This window comes from Malania oleifera, chromosome 10, assembly GCF_029873635.1.
Source record: "Malania oleifera isolate guangnan ecotype guangnan chromosome 10, ASM2987363v1, whole genome shotgun sequence".
NCBI lineage: Eukaryota > Viridiplantae > Streptophyta > Magnoliopsida > Santalales > Ximeniaceae > Malania > Malania oleifera.
The window spans coordinates 52,391,801-52,399,794 of record NC_080426.1 but is presented as its reverse complement, the minus strand read 5'-3'; the positions used below and the strand labels follow the sequence as shown (position 1 = coordinate 52,399,794).

At 41.0% G+C, this 7,994-nt stretch overlaps 1 non-coding gene across 1 annotated transcript; it reads left to right on the top strand.

The window, feature by feature from the left end:
• The first annotated feature begins 1,725 nt into the window (after window positions 1-1,725).
• LOC131167166 (small nucleolar RNA R71) lies at window positions 1,726-1,833 on the top strand. Its single transcript, XR_009140025.1, has one exon. It is a non-coding gene; the product is annotated as a small nucleolar RNA R71 (small nucleolar RNA).
• The last annotated feature ends 6,161 nt before the right edge of the window (window positions 1,834-7,994 follow it).

Sequence of the window (7,994 nt, the reverse complement as noted above, 5' to 3'; positions counted from 1 at the left end):
ATTTCTAGTGTCATGTTCCCAAATGTGAGCTTGAGGACTCCGCTCCGACAGTTAATCAGGGCATTTAAAGTAGCAAGGAATGGTCACCCCAAAATGACAGGAGCCTAATATATGGTGGAAACAGGCTGCTGCATATCCAAAACAATGAAATCCACAGGATAGTAAAATTTTTCCACTTGAACCAAAACATCCTCAACAATACCTCGTGGAGCCTTTACAGATCTGTCTGCCAACTATAGCATCATAGTAGTTCTCTTCAATTCACCTAAACCCAGCTGATCATATAATGAAAACGGAAGCAGATTCACACTACTCCCAAGGTCAAGTAGAGCTCTCCCAATACAAGATTCACCGATCATGATTGGTATCGTAGGGGACCCAGGATCTCTAAGTTTCTGTGGAGTCTGACTAAGAATCAATGCACTAACCTACTCAGTTAAGAAAGCCTTTTTCTTCACATTTAATTTCCTTTTTACGGTGCAAAGGTCTTTCAGGAATTTTGCATATGCAGGGATCTGCTGTATGGCATCTAAGAGTGGAATATTGATTTTTACCTGCTTGAATATCTCTTGAATCTCCGTATGATACTTGTTCTTTTGTCCAGATGTCAAATGCTGAGGATATGGGACCACCGTCTGGTATTCCTTAACTGGCTCATCTTCCTTCTTATCGGGCGTTGTAGAACTCGAGCTAGCCTCATCTGATTTTTTCTTTCCTTTATTTGTCTCATCTACCGCCTCAAGTGTCGGTGCAGCTGGCTGTTGATCAGTAGGTAATTCAGGATGGGAAACTTCTTTTCCACTTTGCAAAGTAATAACTGCTTTTGCTGACTCATACGCATCCCCTGAAACATTGTGCACTGACTGTTGTTGCTGTCTATATACCTGGGGATTAGGCTGAGGCTGTGCGGGGAATTTTCCTTTTTCTAGGGTATTAAGCTGTGTGCTCATCTTGCTTACGGCATCTTTCAGTTCGCCATTGGTCATAACTTGCAATTGCATGAATTGCTGGAGCATGGTTGCCACTTGCGCTACACTATCATCAGAAGCTTTCTTTACTGGAATGGGGACTAACGCTGGTTGGAATCCTGGTGGTGCGTAGCTCCGAGAAAACTGTTGCGGTTGGTACTGCGGTTGAGGAGCTACGACTGGATTGTATGTCAATTGCGGAGGCGGTGCATATGCTTGAGGTTCCTGCTGATATCGTGAAGATGATGGACCAGGCTGATCATTTCTCCATTGGAGGTTTGGATGATTCCGCCACCTCGGGTTGTAAGTGTTTGAGAGCGACTGATTCTGCGTCTTGTTAACCCAATTTGTCGATGACACCTGATTAGATCTGCTCTCTTGCAACACAGGTAAGAATTGACAATCCTAAGGTCTGTGGTTTGAAGTCTCACAATTCGTGCAAATCTCAGCTTTCGACTTTTCGGATTCCATGACTTCCAATTTTTTAGATAACGCAGCTACAAGGGCCTGTAAGCTAGTGTCCTCTTTAACCTCATATCTGTCCCCGCCACTGATTGCTCGGATAGGTTGGGCAGCTATCGGCACCCGTTCAGGTCGTGCGTTCCACTGCTGGGCACTCTCAGCGAGATAGTCTAAAAATGATAAGCCCTCATCTGGTTCCTTACGGAAGAACATCCCATTGCACATAGACTGGACAAATTGTTTGCACACAGGGGTTAAAGCAGTAAAAAAATAATTCACTAACCTCCATGATTCGAAACCATGGTGCGGGCATATGTTCATCAAGTCCTTGAATCTCTCCTAACATGCATGGAATGTCTCGCCATCTTTTTGCATGAACTGACTGATCTGCTCCTGTAGGTACTGAGTTCTTTGAAGAGGAAAGAACTTATGTAAGAACTCACGCTGCATTTCAGCCCAGCTAGTAATAGAGTTAGGGCGCAAAGAATTAAACCAGATTTTTGCCCTGTCTTTTAGAGAAAAGGGAAACAAACGTAATTTAATGTATTCATCAGTCCCAGCCCTATTAATGAAAGTGGTGCAAACCATCTCAAAGTCTATCAAGTGTTGGTACGAACTCTCAGAGTCCATCCCGTGAAATTGGGGAATCACAGATAACATGCCATGCTTAAGAGTGAAATTCGGTGCATCTTGTGGCAACACAATGCATGAAGGTGTAGATGTGCATGCAGGCTGTAGAAAATCTTCAAGTGTACGTCGTGCATGTGCAGCCATAGCTTCTTCAAAATAATGGCCAAACAGATTATTCAGCTCAAATTCAGAATCACCCGCAGGACTAACAGGTAAACAGTCAGACTCGGTGCTATGTGTATCCCTACTAGTGCTAGGTGAAAGTCTACACAATCGATTCGAATTATCTCGAACCCAGGGCATCAAACATCACAATTGCCAGCAAAAATCCACTAACACGGCAACAGACAAATTTGTTTTCAATTTTTCAATTTTCAATTTTTTTCTATTTAATAAAAGAAAATCAAAAAATAATTGGGAAAACGAAAAATTCGAAATTAAAACTGGCAAATCCCTGGCAACGGCGCCAAAAACTTGACTCACTCGAAAAAATGAGCAGCTCGGCGGAAGCTATCCCAAGTATAGGAGTTCTGTCGTGTAATATTAAGCCCAAGGGCTAGATCGTCTCCTCAGGGAATGCGTTTTAATCTCAGATTTTACGTCTTTCCAATCAAAATTAAAAAGGTACTGAACTCAGTTCAGATTCGAGATCTCAAGATTGTTCAATTTCACTTTTGAAAAATTAAATAACACGCAATTTAAACCCTAAAACTAACATTCACTAAATTAAAAAGCAAGAATGGAAACCCTAACCTACTTAAGGAAGAACTGAAACATGCATTAATTAAAAATGGCAACTTCAAACAAGGAAATAGAGTATGCAATGGAAACTCAATCAAATACGCACACGCGCGCAATAAAAATTGGTCCTTTAACACGAACACAGAACTCGAATTAAAATTAGACTATTAATCAACCTAAACAATAACGTGACACAAGAAATAAAAAAAATAAGAACTTTGTATTTTATTTTAGTTTTCTATATTTTTTTTTTCATTTTTATCTTAGACTTCATTAATTAAACACATAAATTCAATAAACTTTAATACTAAAAAGAACTATAATTAAAAGAGCATCTAAATAAATGATAAAGAAAAAAATAGAATAAAAAAAACAAGTCTTTAATAAAATCCAATGAGTAAAAACAAAATAACAATTAACATAAAATAAATAAATAAAAAGAAACAAGAAGAAGAAGGAGATGAGAGAGAGAGAGAGAGAGAGAGAGAGAGAGAGTAAGAGAAAACAGAGGGAGCCTCGGGTGGAGTCCTAGCCGTGCTGTGATGGAGTTGCAGGCAGCAGGGAGGCTCTCGGGTCTGCTGGTATTGGCGTGGCAGCAGGTTGCAGAGGTGAGGAAGTTTTCGGCTGGTGTTGGCCGAGAGGCCTGCTGGAAATTGGCTGAGACAGAGAAAAACAGAGCAGCAGTAGCTGCTGGTATTGGTGGAACGGATGGCCTTTGCTGGTGTTGCTGGGGCTGTGCTGTATGCTCCGGAGTATCTCCTCGGGTCTGCTAGTATGCTGCGGGGCTATTGCTGGCTGGTGTTGGCCAAGAGGCCTGCTGTGCTGTGGAGGGGTTGTGATGGTAGCTGAGAGGGCCGGGGCTGCTGTGGAATTGCAGGCAGCAGGGAGGCTCTCGGGTCTGCTGTGGAGGTGCTGGCTGAGGCTGCTGTGGCAGGAGGGAATTCAAGGGAGAAGAGGCAAGGAGAGTAAGAGAGTGATCAAAGAGGGACAATAAGAAAAATAGAGAGATAGATTGAACGAGAGAACAAAGGAACAAAGTAAGAGATAAGAGAGAGCAAAACAAGAAAAAGAAAAGAAAGAAAAGAATGGAAGAGAAGAGAATGGGAGAGGGTGCGCGGGGGCAAGAAGCAGAGGAGCTTAAATAGGAGGCATTGGGTGCCCTAGACCCAGATGGCACTGACCCGACCCGGCCATGCATGGCCGGGTCACATCAAATATTCATTCAAATATATATTTTTTATTTTCTCATTTTATTTATTCTCTGTTTGTCGCAAATCTGACTCTTCTAGAGCCTGTATCTCACAAAACTCAAAACATGAAAGTTGTACATAATCCTTTTCTCTTCTTCTATAAATTTGAATTGTCTCAATCAGAGCTCAGACGGAAAAGGTATGTACAAAATATGAACAGGTGTCAGTTTTGGTTCCCGGGAATTTTTCCTGCGACAAAAAATTATCAAAACTTCATAAATAGTGCAATAAAGTTCAAGAATGATGATTTTGGCACTTTATTAAAATATTGGACAATTTTGGACATTTAATTAAAAATATAAACCGTAAAGCTCGGGTTAAACGTTCAATTACGCAGTTTCGGCGCGTAATTAATATCTGTAGCAATGGTACCATGCTCTGTAACTGCATAGTCCAACAGGGTCTAATACTATATAATATATCTCTATATAACACTATCTGATTTACCATGATTCTAAAGTAACCGTAATAACCATGATACTAAATAAACTGTAACTGTAATTCATACGTCATAATATTGAGAACTGTATAATCATAACACGGAAACTGCATAATCATAATACTGAAATTCGTATAATCATGGTACTAAGACTCGTATAATCATGGTACTAGAAATTCGTAAACATATCTCCGTACTATATTCATATTCTCAAGCCACACCATACTTTAAAACATAATATTCATAATTTAATAAACTGTATAATATTTTAAAATTACCTAATATAACATATTTCCTTTACCTGACTACTGAAAAGCCCATATGGTTTACTGGCCTAACACCCGCAGGACCTCCTACACAACACCCTGAAAACAACATTTTCCAGAACAGAATATCAGTATTTCTTCGCCTACATCATTTCCTATAACTATCAAAAGACCAAAAATGGGCTAAAAGGTCTTACCCTGAATTTGGGATAAATACCCACTTCTTTTCACCAACGATCCGTTCTAGTAGACTTGAAGAGAACTTCGCCAGAAACGTCCTGGTGGCCTCAGATCGTCGATCCGGCGACTATCGGGGCCAAAATCGACAGAAGAAGGAGGAGGGGCCGTAGAGGAGAGAGAGAGAGGGTTCGGCTGAAATTCTGCGATTAAAAATCAATTTAAGGCTATTTATACTGTGGGATTCGTCAACGAGCCACGTCATCTCATCAACGAGCCACATCATCTCGTTGACGAGCCACGTCATCTCATCGACTAGCCACGTCATCTCGTCGACGAGTCCTTATGGAAATTCGTCGACGAACCTTACCCTTCATCAACGAAATTCAGAGTAGCCCAAAATCCTTGCTCGGTATTTTCTCAGCAACAAAACGGGACCTCGTTGACGAGATCCTAAAGAAATTCATCAACGAATCCCTGTATTCGTCGAAGAATCCTAGAAATTCTTTGAAATTGTTATTACCTCTCAAATACAATGTCGTCAACGGATGCTTCATGTTCGTTGATGAAGCCTACTGTCTCCTTCTATTCCTGTTTCCATTTCCTCCCTCTTATTATTAAAATACTATTATTCTTCGGGTCATTACATTCTCCCCTCCTTATAAAATTTCGTTCTCGAAATTTACTATCTACATCTCTATCTATACTCTCCATCATCTAGTAAAAGAAAAGGGTCTACTTATTTTATTACCTGCCCTCACTTATGACAGAGGAATACCATGGTTACATGGGTAGTTCTGGGAGATTACAAATATAAAAGAAAATTTCCCCCAAAACCAAAATACTACCTAACCTATACTCTACATTACAATTACACTAAACTTAACAAAATAAAATTACCTTCTTAGCATATACATCAATACTATAATTCATCAAATAAATGGGGATATTTCCATCTAATTTCATCTTCAAGCTCCCATGAGACTTCTTCAATTGTGTGGTTTCTCCATAGAACTTTCACTAGTGGTATCCTTTTGCTGCATAATTCTTGTTTCTTCTATCTAAAATCTGTACTGGAGCTTCTTCATATGCTAAAGCCTCATTGACTTCCAATTCCACGTGGCTGATGATATGGGAAGGATTTGGGACGTATTTCCTTAACATAGAAACATGAAATATGTCATGAACTCGAAATAAAGATGGCGGTAATGCCAGCCGATAGGCTATTGACCCAATCTTCTCAAGTATCTTAAATGGGCCAATGAACCTAGGGCTCAACTTACCCCACTTCCCAAATCTTAAAATCCCCTTCAATAGAGTTATTCTCAGAAATACATGATTACCCACTTCAAATTCCAGTTCTCGGCGACGAGTATCCGCGTAACTTTTCTGCCGACTCTACGCTGCATTAATTCTGTCTCGAATAAATCAGACTTTATCACATGCTTGCTGAATTATATTTGGACCCAAAACTCACCTTTCACCTACTTCATCCCAGAAAAGAGGATATTGACATCTCCTACCATATAATGCCTCGTAGGGTGCCATGCCGATGCTAGTCTGATAACTATTATTATAAACAAATTAAACTAGTGGTAGAAATTGAATCCAACTACCTCCAAAGTTTAGCACACAGGAACAAAGCATATCTTCTAATACCTGGATTGTTCTCTCAGTATGACCATCGGTCTGAGGGTGGAAGGCAGTGCTGAATGCTAATTGAGTCCTTAATGCCTCCTGTAAGCTCCTCCAGAACCGTGATGTAAAACGTGGATCATGGTCCGAGACTATGAATACTGGCACTCCATGGGATCGAACAACCTCCTGTATATATATCTCTGCTAACCGGTTCATAGGGCAGCTGACCTTAACAGGGAGAAAATGCGCTGTCTTTGTCAACCTATCAACTATTACCCCGATGGCATTTTGACCATACGACGCCAACAGCATCCCAGTAACAAAATCCATGGACACATGGTCCCACTTCCACTCAAGAATGAAAAGTGGTTGTAACTGACCAACCGGCCTCTGGTGCTCAGCCTTAACCTGCTGGCATGTCAAACACTGCCGCACAAATTTTGCTATCTCCCTCTTCATGCCACTCCACCAGAAAAAATCTCATAGATCCCTATACATTTCCGTACTGCTAGAATGAACAATGTATAGAGATATGTGTGCCTCCTCTAAAATTGTCCTCCTGATGCTATCATCTGCAGGCACACACAATCTTGTGCAAAATCTCAGAGCCCCATCATTAAAAATACTGAATTCCTCTCCCTGACCATCCTGTACTCTAGCTATTACCTCCACTAACTCTGGATCATCTCTCTCAGCAGCTTTAATTCTCTCATAAAGTGTAGGTTGTATCACTAAACTGGAAATAAGCGCCTGGGGACCATTTTCACTAATTCCACACCGAGTCTCTCTAAGTCCATCAGAATCGAATGCTGAACTACTGCCACTAGCTGTGCTGTGTCTCCTGATTTACGACTCAGTGCATCGGCTACCACATTTGCTTTACTTGGGTGGTAACTGATGGTGCAGTCGTAATCCTTGATGAGTTCCAACCACCTCCTCTGCCGCATGTTCAACTCTTTCTATGTAAAGAAATACTTAAGGCTCTTATGATTAGAAAATATCTCACACCTCTCACCATAAAGGTAATGCCTCCAGATCTTCAGTGCATGTACAACCGCAACCAATTCCAGATCGTGAGTAGGGTATCTTTTCATATTCTTTCAACTGCCTAGACGCATATGCTATCACCCTACCATGCTGCAGTAGCACACCCTTTCAAAGACGCATCACTATAAATAACATAACCATCGCCTCCCGATGGAATCATCAGAACCGGTGCAGTGATGCGCCGCTGTTTTAATTCCTGGAAGCTCTACTCACATTCTTCATCCCACACGAATCTGGCATTTTTCCTAATCAATCGCGTGAGAGGTCCTGACAAAGCTAAAAATCTCTCCACAAATTGGTGGTAATAACCTACCAGTCCTAAGAAGCTCCTGACTTCCTGCACATTTCTCAGCCTAGCCCAATTTACCACCTTGTC